At 37.3% G+C, this 12554-nt stretch overlaps 1 protein-coding gene across 3 annotated transcripts in view; it reads right to left on the bottom strand.

The window, feature by feature from the left end:
* The window catches only part of LOC129722475 (uncharacterized), a 197724-nt gene that overhangs the window by 85488 nt on the left and 99682 nt on the right, over positions 1 to 12554 (bottom strand). The window lies entirely within an intron of this gene.

Here is a 12554-nt window from a genome sequence, read left to right as displayed (position 1 = left end):
GTCCTAATTGCGAAAGCAAACAAATCCTAACAATTAAAATTACAAATTTCTAACAGTGTTGAGAAGTCACCATTTGTGATTGGACACACATACTCATTATTTACTAATATTTATCATAAATACTTAAGCTACTAACAAATCCCCCCTTTAAAAAAAAAAAAAAAAAAAGTACACGATTGCAGTGCTTTCGTAATTACTTCTCATCTCGTATGAGGTTCACTAGGGGAGAAAGAAACTTTCACAGAATTAAGATGAATGCGTTTCACCAGCGTCGACTGTAACCAGATAATATTGGATGATGATATTCTTATCCATTTTAATTTTATGTTGTGACGTTGGGTTCATCTCGCCGTTCGTAGCTCGTGCGCAGGTCCTGTTTACATTTCTTCCCGCCGAAAATATTATTTTTCTCGTTCAAAAGAAGAACAAGAGACGAAGAACGAGAAATGCGAACCTGCTGTCAGCTGTTAAACCTTTTCTCTTTTGTCCCCACTGTAGAGGCATTCAGGGATGAACCATTTTATCGTTACATCGTTGATGAATAAAAAACATACAATTCTCGAGCCATAATACGAGAAAAATTCTATACGGTTTGTAGGATCACTTTCTCGCCAAACCTGAATGCGGTACTGTTGGTGGCACCAGGTTACAGAACTTGTACAGAAAGCAGGCTCTCGAGAAAGCAACGAACTTTTGCGCAGCATCCAGCTTTTGCCACTTTTGAAGCCGTGTGGCTCCATGGTGGCAGCAAATCAAACGACACGGTCCATCGGCCCAAAAGAAACCGGTTATTGGTGCTTGCTGAAAAAAAACCGCACCAAGCTCCCATGGCGCGGCTGGCTGACCAGCCAGCCAGAGGTTGGTTGAATTGTTAACCAGTCCAAAGAACTCCGGTTGGCGCGCTTTTTAAGCCCCGCTTAAAGTTCTTCCTAGCGTACACACTTCTCGGCGCGGGGATTCATTTATTATCTCGTCTACAAAACCGCTTAACAATCTATATTCATACTGTCCGCCGCTGGACTATCTATCTTGGAGTTTCTCTAGGATGAAGAGCGAAGATAATTATATGTTCCACGCCATCATTGGCATGAAAAGGCTTTATCCACTGGAGCTGAAAGTCGTTCTAGCCGGGCGAAGCACCAAGCACATTTCAGTTCGGGGATTTGAGGGATCGTTTTTCAATCAGACGATCGCTACAACTCTGGCTTTGTCCTGCAGGCAAACCGAACACGTGCTGCCGTAATTAAGGCCCCCAATCATAGATTTATGTTTCTTTTTTCGTGCGGTAGATTGGTTGAAACGATTTACGAGCAATTTATCGTTAGCTGATATTTTAAGCCAAAATACTATGTTTTATTAGTTTCTGTTAACGCATTTTTAATTACCTCAGCTTAGTTTGTTTTAAGATCAAACAAACAGGATTTCCGAAGTTTTCGTTTTTCGTCCAAGTGTACTCTAAAGTGACCATTTCCTGAACTTCAAACGCAATAACGACAACGGCAGCGAGCGGTGGAGGGGCTTTAAAAGCCAATTCGCCACGAGACACTCCCTTGGATTTGTTTGCAAACAAACAGTACTTAGGTTGTTCTTTATGGTCTATTATGGGCTCTATTCGAAACGAGCCGTTGTATGACCCTTCTCCGGTTTCTTCGCCGGTCGCGTCAAGCTGGAGCCACGATTTCTGTGTATGACTCACTGTGATATTTCCTTGGCAGACCAGAGGCAGAGGCTCGTAAGTGCAAAAGGGCGTCACCGCGCTAGTTTTCCGATCGATCAAAGGGGAGTAAGTGAGTGGAATATGACGCTTGGCAAAGCCCCGTGCGCACTTCCATAAGCGAATTTTTAATTGTATCCAATTAGGTGGATCCTTTGGAGAATATTTTTAATTTCAAATCAAAGGTCAAATAAACAAACAAGAACAAACTCCAAAAAAGTCAACGTTTATCTCCATTATGCCAAACAAAAACTAACTAAAAACATTCAGCATCAAATGAACCTTCAACAAAAACAGCGATTATGACAGCACCACTCCTGGCTTCACCACTCGTCAAAATCCATACTCGCTACCATTTTCGAATCATATTTTAACTGCTCCAACCGAGCAGATTGATCTTAAAAGCATCTTAAATTTATTGGTTTCCTTCGAACATTAAATCACTATCCCTTGCAAACAACGCAATAATTTAGTTGATTTATCCAAATCGTTTTTGCGTCCCATAAAAGAATCCATTCGATTGCTTTTTAGAATGATAATAATCTCGCATATAAGAAAAAGAAGCGAGTTCGACATTGTCTTTAGCTTAATATAGCCGCTCCGCCTCTTATCGTCAGCCAAAGTTGAAGATACAGCGCGGTGTTAACTTGTGCCCATTAGTCACGGACGCCAGCCGGTAACCGTTCGCTACGGAGACTTTGATCAAGTTCGACGATCGGTCCACCAGGCGACTTTGCGAAGCAAAAAGCGCACATCGCAAAAAGTATCCTTCTCTAACACTCAGCACGTGTGCCTGGGGGGAGTTGGAGAGCATGAAACACAGCGAGTGTAAGCGGATTAAAGTAGTAAAATTTATGTTGTGTTAATTTAAGCTTTTACGCTGAGAATATTGCTAAAGTGTTGCTTTGAATGGCTTTATTTGAATATTTATGGGTGCAAGCAGACTGTCTGCTGTAGAGGTGCCGTTCAAGGTTTTCTTTTTTATTCTTGAAAGTTTTTATTCTCCGCTGATTGCGAGTAAAAATTTGAATACAATTTTTACGTTTTACGCACTACACTTCATCGCCTTAATTTTACAACCTACAATGAAGTGAAAATCTATGCGTGGGAAAATATCGAATGGTCATTGGTTCCAATGTGATCCTGGGGATTCCCGCTTCCTGGTGGTGAGAATTCATAAAACAAGTTTCAGCAACCAATAAATTATTTAAATTTTCTCATCAAACTCAAACTTTCCTAGCAGCAAAAGCACCAGTTTTTGTGATTTCAGGTGTTCTTTTCGAAATTCCCAGGATTTCCTTCTCCGTTAGTGATGACCTGCCAGAAAACGGTGGGAAAACATGTGTGCGCAATTTGAGAAAGAATAAAAATCATTCCTGTTTTATTTCGTCTCGAACCAAACGACGATGATTACCGACAATTGCAGCTGTATTTCAATGCTTTCGCACCGGATTGGACCCTATAAAATTCAATAACGCACAGTCAAACCGTGCACGATCCTCAAAATCGTACCTGCGTGACCTTTCCGGGTTCCTCTTTACGGAGAAGAACCGGAGAAAGTGCGTGAAACAAACTAATCCTTGCGGCGACTAAGAAGAATTAGGCTTCAGCAAAATAAATCCCAAGAATTGTGGCATGGGGAAAGGATAAATGACGGAAGGAGGAAATTACCATCAGCACGGTTGATTATTGTATTCACGCCCACTCGGTAGGAATCAGGATTGCGTGAGGTAGCATTAACTGGGAGGTTTCTGTGCCATGAGAACTTTCCTGTCCTTCGGTGATCCTGCCGTGTAACATCTTTACATCTCACTCTGTGAATTCCACTGCATAGTAATCCTTTACCCTGGTCACGAACTGGCCTGAGATTGATCTATTCAAAAACTCCTCTCCCTCGCCCAAAGAATTGTCATTTTATCGTGCACATTCGGGGCTTGATGGAGCCGCGTTTTTACTTCACTAAATAGGCGTACACAAACGTAAAGAAATAATGTCTCCTATCCGTATCGGACAGATTGCGTCACACCGACTTAGCCAGCGCAGGAATCTGGGAATGCATTAAGAACTCTAGGACTGCGGACAAAAAGGTAGAGGAAAGTCAAAAGAGATTAAATATCATTTTTTATGCTTTTCTGACCTGTTGGAATGCGGCACCTCGATTTCTTCGACTTTTAGGGTGACTGCCTCGCAGGGCCAAGCGAAGGGTGCGGAGAGGGATTATGATTCTATACATCACCGTACCGTGCTGACACTGTCGTGAGTCATCTTCCAGCTCTAGCTGCTGCTGCTGGTGGTTGATAGCTTAGGTGAAACAGAAGCCGTCATACGAGTTGAATTTCAGCCGTAAAGCATTCCCGTACCCGGGAACGGTAAATCATGTTGGAAAATGATCCCTTAGATTGGAACCCTATTTCAACGCTGTTCGGGTTTTTGGTTATTTGTGACAGTGAATATGATCTCTGAGTCGCTTTCGAAGCAGCAGGTGCATTCCGGAGGATGGTAAATTGGATCGGTGAAAAGTTTCTCATGAGATGATTCGCTACTGGGATTCAACCTGTCTATATTGGGATCAACGCAATGTTTTTTTTTTTTTTTCAAATAAAAGGAGTTTTTTCTATTGTAGGAACAAAAAAGTATGTTTGAACTGAAAATTCAGTATAAATCATATTATACACATTTCGATTATAAGAAATCTGATTAAATTACTAATGGTCGAAGTACAGAATAGGATTGATAAACTGACGAAAATAAGAAATCATTATTTTTGTAACAAATCGCACTAGTCAGTGCTCTGATATGCGGACCAACGTGTTTACTTTGCTCATTTTAAAACGTTGCACAGTGCATCGTTCCATAGACAAAAATCGAAAAAGTTTATTTCTTATCAACCAGAAGCATGTTACTACTACATTTCACATATTACTTATGAGACATAACGTAGCGCATGTGGAAATAAAAGGCTTTTTGTTTATGCTTCTTTATGCTTAGCGAGAAAAGACAATTTCGATTTAAAATCGATTGTCAGAAAAAGTATCCCGAAATACCTCTCTGAATTTCACTTTTTTTATTTGGAATATCCTTGGAATTCTGGAAGTGATTGCCATTGCTCAAGTTTGCTCTTTTACCCGGAATTCACGTTTTTGAATGATACTTCTGCAAGCAAGAATGAGCAATATATCATACATTTGTCCCTTATTTTGTATAACACGTAATTCATGTGTAAAACACATGAAAAATTCCCGGATAGATGATATCTAGATGTTGTGCAAAAGTGAGCCGTATATAAACATAATTATTTGGGGATTAAGTAAAAATAAAAATTTAAACTCATTGTGGTTGCGGCGTTTAGGTTACTTTTTCGTCACCTAGAAAATATTCAAACATGCTTTTCAAGGCTTTTATCTCGAAATGAATAATAATCCACGAAAATTATCATTTTATGCTTCTGCATAAAAAATAGTGTTTGAGACACTTTTGCGATTACTTATTTCACATTCGTCTTTTATGCAAATAGTAGCTTTCATCAGTACAAGAATTTTCTCGTGTTACACCAATTGAAAAAAATACCAAAATGGCTGTTCAAAATTTTTGTCCCGCATTTTCATACATTCAACGCACTGTGCAGTATTGGTACACCTGCCACGCCGCTAGCCACAGTATTTAATGCTTTAGTACTGGGGTGTTCCCTACTTGCTAAAAAGACTCGTTTTTTAAAAAAGGCTTCTCGTGGTTCTACCACATAGAACAAACGTTAATCTTATCTCCAAAGGATGTGTAAAAACATGAAGCCGTCATGTCGTTTATGTTTAAACGTATTTTGATTCAGTTTTTTGCGCACAATTTACAATGTATTTTTTATATGAAGTTGTCTGTTCTTTGTGGTTCTATTTCTAAGCTAGGACAGGACGTGACAAGAGAAACCAAAAATCACCCAAAGTTCTGTCAAAGTGAAAGCTCTCTCTGATTGGTCAATTTTATTCAGCGCACTGTTAAATTTTATTATTAGTCGGTACGGTTGGACGTGCTGCGAAAACTTGCGATATTTTTGTTTACACTGTTTTTGCTTACCAAGTGAATAAACAGCGTTTGGTTAAGCATTTTTTCGAAACATTTTTATGCTGTGTAATGTTTATAAAAATCAACATTCGATATATTATTCATGTTTTTGAAAATGCGTATGATGAGCAATAGCAGATTCATTTCATGAAAAGCAAGAGGAATCCGAAATGAGTTGAAATTATGACTAGTTCAAATGAATTTAAAACATATCTTTAAATCAATTGAAGATTCAATGAGCAAGAATTATCAAATTAATTGAATCAAATTGTAATCCAGAACTTGGGAAACCTTATATATTGATATTTATATAAAATATTTTCGGAAACACTGGTAAGCGTCGTGCCAAAAAATCAAAATGTTTCATGAGGGCGATTTGAGGCGAAAAGAAGAATAACTAGAAGCCACTTGTCACGTCCTGTCCTAGCTTCTAAGCTGTTTAAGCTGAAAGTTTTTCGCCCTCTAGTGGATCACCAGAAAACTTCCATTTGGATACATCTAATCTAGTTAATCTGCAGCAGTATCACGAGAAATATTTCTAGGGTAAATTAACCTATAGTGGACCCTTTTCCTATAGTGGACCACTCATCAGATTAATTAGATTTCTATAACATAAATCGGAATTTTCAATTCATCAACTAGAAAATTATTCGAACGAAAATAGCAAAAAAAAAAGTTGAGTTTTTTATGTAGGGAACTGCTCCATTATTCATCTCATTAAGCCGATATTCACGAAGAATGCACGGATTAAACAACAAATTTTTATGAAATCATTCAACAAATAAACAAAAGACGTTTACGTGCTCTTATAGAATCGTTCAGTATTGTTTATTTAGTAATCCTGAATTTATCCTGAATTTTGTAAAACAAGCCATTTTGCACAACGCTCCCATATCCATCCCAAAACTCAAATCACTGCTCAATTATTCATCTCACGATGCCCCCATATTCATCACACTGCAGTGCACTGTTAATCATGAATGAATCACATTATCATGAATGTACGTAGCCCGTCGTAGTAGGTTACCTAGATATCCAATGTAGTTGTTTACGTGCAAATATGGTAACCTAGGTAACCACGGCAGTACTGTCCATTTATGTCAATTATGTCGGAATAAATCAACATTTTCAGTATGATTTGTTCGTATTAACAGAAACCGATTTGGCAACATTTGATTTTCTTCAAGGTAGTGAAAACAGATGAAAATACATACAGTTGAAATTTAGGAATTGTAGTAATTCATCTCATATATTTCTGCTAATTCAAGCTGGTTTTTGGAAATTTGAGGTGAACGTTACAAAGATTAAAGTATTCTTAGTGTAGTGAGTGATTTTGTTTAGTGATCAAAATAAAAAATGGTCCGCTAGTGATGAGAAAAACTTTGGTTGGCTGCTGAGCGAGTCCTGTTGTAGCCGTACAGAACAATGCGCGGATTTGGTTTTCTTAGGTAGGTGATTGAATTAAATGAGTTTTCGATTGCAGATGTGTGACTATTATATCAAATTTAGAGCTTTTAAGTGAGTTTTTGAGGATTCTACTTTATGAGAAATCTAAAGTGAACTAAGAAGAATCCATTCCATTGATTAGCAGATCGATTTAGTTAGAAAATATGCATTTTTTTCTATTTTCAATTGTGTTTTCATGTGGATGAGATGAATATATAGGCTGAGATAAATAATGGAGCAGTTCCCCTAAGCTACATCCAGAATGAACAAGCAAACCGGTTTGGCTCAAAGAAAATAAAAATTTTTTCGCATCGAATTTGCTTCAATAGATGGAAAAATGCAAAGCTTGCTATGTTTTTTCTAACAAAGATCCGGTATTGATCAACGTGACATAATTAAACTTACGTTAAAGTTATTTTGTTCCATGATTTTATAAGTTTCTGCAAATTTCTGCAAAAAATTTTAACTGCTGTGTGTGCAGAGCACATGAACAATTCAATTGGAGATAATCTTGCCGTAGGGTGTGTTGGGAAACGGCAGAAACTCGAAAACTACTTATCAAAAGTTAAGTTTTTGGCAGGAAAAATTGATAGAAACCTAATTATCATAAAATAAAGTCTGCTGTAACATATAAAAAATAAAGGTATGATGTTGTTTTAAAAGTTCAGTGAGAATGTCAGAGGTATAGTGGTATAAAATATGAATTTTAAAGGCAAAAAAAATTTTTTACAGCTCATTGAACATAATCAGATAGCTCAGTAAGATTGAGAAATAGTTAACTAGTGTCTTCAGCAAAGTTTTTTGTTTTGTTATGTTATTATTCTTTTTATCTCACTTCTTGGGGGATTCATTACGGATCTGTTAATTTCCAAAGAAGGGTCCTTTTTTACTCTAAAACTCTTCCGAAGACAGTATTGCTCTAAAATGTAACGTTTAAGAGAACATGACTTTTGACCACTTTTTTCCATTTCTGGACCACAGTGCGCCATGCTGTTTACTTGCATGAATTGATGTGCCCTAAAGATTTGCCCGTGTCGTCAATTTTTTTATCGTACTTCTTAGTCCATCACTGGGTCCTTTGCCGTGTGATGTAGCAAAAAAGTTTATATTTCTTGTAGTCCGTGTGACTGTGAATAACCGTGTACTTCTACACACTCACATATTAACTCATCAAAAGACAGACAACTCCATAGCTCAGTGACGAATATATAATATTGTTTCCACATTGAACGAAATTGTTAACTTTTTTATATGCAATGATGAACGAAAAGGTGCAGTTTCATAAGCCGAGAAGTTGAACTAAGTTTTTAAAACTGTTCTGAGCACTTGTAGCTTAATATTTTTATTGTAAATAATAAACAATCGTATCTAGCAGCACTGCTGTATTCAATTGATATTTTCAATGATTCCTCGATAATTTTTTTCCAAAATGCAATCTCCAGAATGTCCTTTGATATAAAGTACACGGAGATATGAAAAAACTTAAAAGACAAGATTACTTAAAACCAGAGAAAATTTGACACTATTTCGTTAAAACGCTGTAACTCTAGTTTTGCTCATAATACCTTTGAGTCATAAGTGTTTTTCGTTTGAAAATTCCTCAGAAACATGATGAAATTATCCAATTTTATGTTAAAATGTACTCATTTGCTGAAAACCGAAATTTAATTTTTCAACTGCAATAAAAAGACATATCTGGCAACTTTGTTGCTCAAGAACAATATTTATTTAGATTCCTTGGCTAGCTTTCATCTAAAATCCCATTGCAAAACGGCATTTTCATCAAACAAAAATGGGGCCCACGAAGTGAGGAATGGTAAAATCTGAGAAGGTCATTAACACGTTTGTCCTTTTTTGCGTACCTAAGATGGAATAAATAATAGTGTATCATTACACTTTTAACCAAAATTTATACTTCTCTTATTAATTTATCTTTCAAAATTTTAAAAAAATTAAAGGGTTTTCAAAAATCATTGATGCAGTCCTGAGTTATAAGTGAGTTAATTTTCAAACTAGGTGAGCCGATTACAGGACTTTGTTGTTTCATCCGGCACTGGAAACGATCCCGATCCTGATAACGCAAAAGCAGCTTAAATTAGCGATAGGCGACAGAGCAAAGACCGTATCCAGTGTAACAAAAACACGACCGCAAGCTTAACGTAGAGTTATGATAGTCTGTCTTATGTGAATGTTTTTTTTTTCAATAGGTTTTAGTAATAGTTTTCTTTCAACGCTCAATGATTGTTATTGAAGAAAAGCGTTGTTTGAATGACTAGAAGTCACTTGAAAATATTGTTGAAGGTTACTGCAACACAGTTGCAGGTAGAGTAACTATTTCCCCGTAAAAAAACAGTTATGTCAAATTTTCAATTTCAATTGATCAAAAACTCATTTTTTATTCTTCAATAAAAAAGTGGTCGTTCTTTAAAGTTGGTTTTAGTTTCTACGAAGTTGGGAATCAATCGACTCATGCCTTCTCTATCGTTTGCTTCGGAAGCAGAACAGCTTGGATATTCGGCAGAACACGTCTTTGGGTAATAGCGACCATTCCGCAGCAGACGAAGAATTTGATCTACCGGATATTGGAGATCAACACGAAATAAATGGGACTTTGTCTCTTCCTTGACTTTACTTGCAAATTCGATTGGACGGAATAGTGATTTGACGATATGATCATGATGATGAAAAAACCGTGTTATTGGCTCAAATACCTATGGTTAGAACTTACGCAATAACTACGCGGCGCGGCGTAGGTAATAAAATAAAAGAATCTTAAAAGTGGGATGGACTCAAATCTATATAATTCTTGCCAAGCACTGCTGCTCTGAAATCTAACTCCTACTACGGTGCGGGTCGAGCCAGTTTCCAGTTTGAGTGAATCATTCTCTTGATGAAGTAAACGGTTGTACAGACTATATTTCTGCATGCTAGCTTTTATACGTGACTACTGGCTGTTATACATTCAGTGGGCGAGTGGTTGTGCTCTTGAGCAAGCAACATAACAACAACATGCCGCTTAGAAAGTCAAATGGTTTGTAAATTTTAGTTTTGGAAACCTACTGAGTTTTAAGTCTTTGAAAACAGACAATTTCGGGACGCTCTCGATGTTTTCGGCTTTTCAATTTGTACCCCTATGTTGCCGTAAAACGTAATTCTTCGTCAGAATAAAAATTTCCTTAATGAGATGGTTTTTGACGTCAACAAGACGTTAATTCAAAAGAAGAAAAAATAAGGACCGTGGATAGATTGTTTCGCAAGATTTTTGTCAGATTCGATTTGTGAAACAACTGTAGAGCATTCTTCTAGTAGTACATTTTGTCCAGTCCTGAATCAAAATGCAACTGTGCAACTAGAAGAATACCGAACTCTGTTTTGCCACGATAAAATGTGATAACGACAATTCAATCTTTTTTTGGTGGAAATTACACGATACGATTCTTTAATCCTTTTTATGAGTTGCAGACTGAATTGATGTTAGTCTCAGAATTCCATTATTTCTAACTGCTAATAAGATGAGAATTTTCAATTAACCAAAACTTAAAGATGATAGAAAAAATCAAAAATAAATCCCGTTTTATCTCGACCTTAAAATTTGTTTGTTTTCTTTGAAAAATGTTTTTTTGACGTAGAACTACGTTTTTCTTTATCCTACCACATAGGGATGTAAATAAGAAAACTATTAACGAAAAGAGGACGAAAAATGTGTCTTTTTAAATGCTTATAAATCGGTTTGTTTCAACCGATTTCCTTGATTCTTGCAGCAATTGATTGGAAAATTATACACGCATCCACCCAAATGTAGAAAAGTGTTGATTGATTATGCGAAATTTGTACTATTGAAAATTGCCAAGCCTTGTTGAAACGAAAATAACGTCCTCTGATTGGTCGCTTGCTGCCTTTCCCTAAAAAGGTCGACAGAATAGTATAACTAGTTAGCCGCATCGTAGCGGATTGCGGAAGTAGCAGCAGCGGGATGCGCCAGTAAACAAATCACATCACGTATCTAAGCAGCAGCGACGCACCAAACGTCTCGCCCGTTAAGGGCTTCGGTCTTCTTCCCGCAATAAAGTTTTGCTTTATCTTGGAATGCGAAAACAGTTTTTACAGATTTTGAACAGCAAAATGTCTTTCTCAAGGCAAATAAAAAAGTAATTGAAGGTTAATAATTTTTTGGCAATAACACAAGCATTCTGGGCTGGATCCTAGCAATCAAATTCTGTCGCGATCAAAAAATTTACCTTATTTATTTACCTTATGCCCCCACTATTGGGGCACAACGAAGGCTGCGATCAACATAACCGATTTTGAACAACAAACTGTCCTGTTCTGTTAGAACGCCTCAACAAAGATGATACGGGTTAAAATCGTTGTAACACGATACGGGTTAAAATCGTTGCGTGTTTGAGAGCACCATCGGTGTTTATTCGCTGTATACAAAAATCAAATGCGAATTGTGAAATAATTCGTCTAAAGAACATTAGAGAATGGTAAAACTGAACAAAAAGGCGTGGCCTATTTCGTAGCAACCTTCGGTCATGAAAGATTGTTTCTGGTAAACCAGCTACATTCATTAGTCGGAAGGTGAGCTGGCTAGACCGTCCACAACGTTGACAGTAGTAGCAGCAGATATCAGCACTCAGCAGTAACAGCGGATTGTAGTGGTTTGCAGCGAATTGCGCCTGTGGCTGCCTTTAAATCAAACAAATCACTTTCCCTGTGGTTGGTCACCATTTCTCAGGAGCAGCGCGGTTCTTCTCACTTCTCAGCGTGTGTCGTCAGACTGCCGGTTTTGCCCCACTACTGAGGCAGCATAAAGGTTGGCAGCATCAGCAAATCCAATTTTGAGCAGCAAAATGCCTTTCTCAAGGCAAACAAACAAGTATTTGAAAGTTAATCATTTTTTGACAACTCAAGCGAGCAATCTGTGCTGGATACTAGCAATTTAAATCTGTAGCTTGTGTTTTTAGTGTCTTTATTCCCCCACTGTTGTGGCAGCACAAAGCAAGCGTTTGGCGACTTTATGACTCGTTAATGAAACACTTACAACAATGTATTTGTTGATAGTGTGCGTAGTTCTACGTCAATTATGCGGTCGTGTCTTGGATGCAACCTCCTACTTTTTTGCGTTTTTTTGATTGTCCTGCACAATTTTTTAAAATATTTTCTCAAAACTTCGTAGTTGCGATTTCACCTGCGCACTAAATTATCTTATTAGTTTCCGACTAGTGATGCCGTGGTAGATTTTCTGATAGATAACTTCTGTGCTCTAATATTGTAACGCTAAGTGCTGTGCTGTGCTTTGTAATTATAATAAGTGCTGCAAAATTCATTATTCATT

This window comes from Wyeomyia smithii, chromosome 1 (genome assembly GCF_029784165.1).
Source record: "Wyeomyia smithii strain HCP4-BCI-WySm-NY-G18 chromosome 1, ASM2978416v1, whole genome shotgun sequence".
Taxonomy (NCBI): domain Eukaryota; kingdom Metazoa; phylum Arthropoda; class Insecta; order Diptera; family Culicidae; genus Wyeomyia; species Wyeomyia smithii.
Note: the sequence above shows the minus strand (reverse complement) of the source record. Positions and strands in the feature narration are given on the sequence as shown.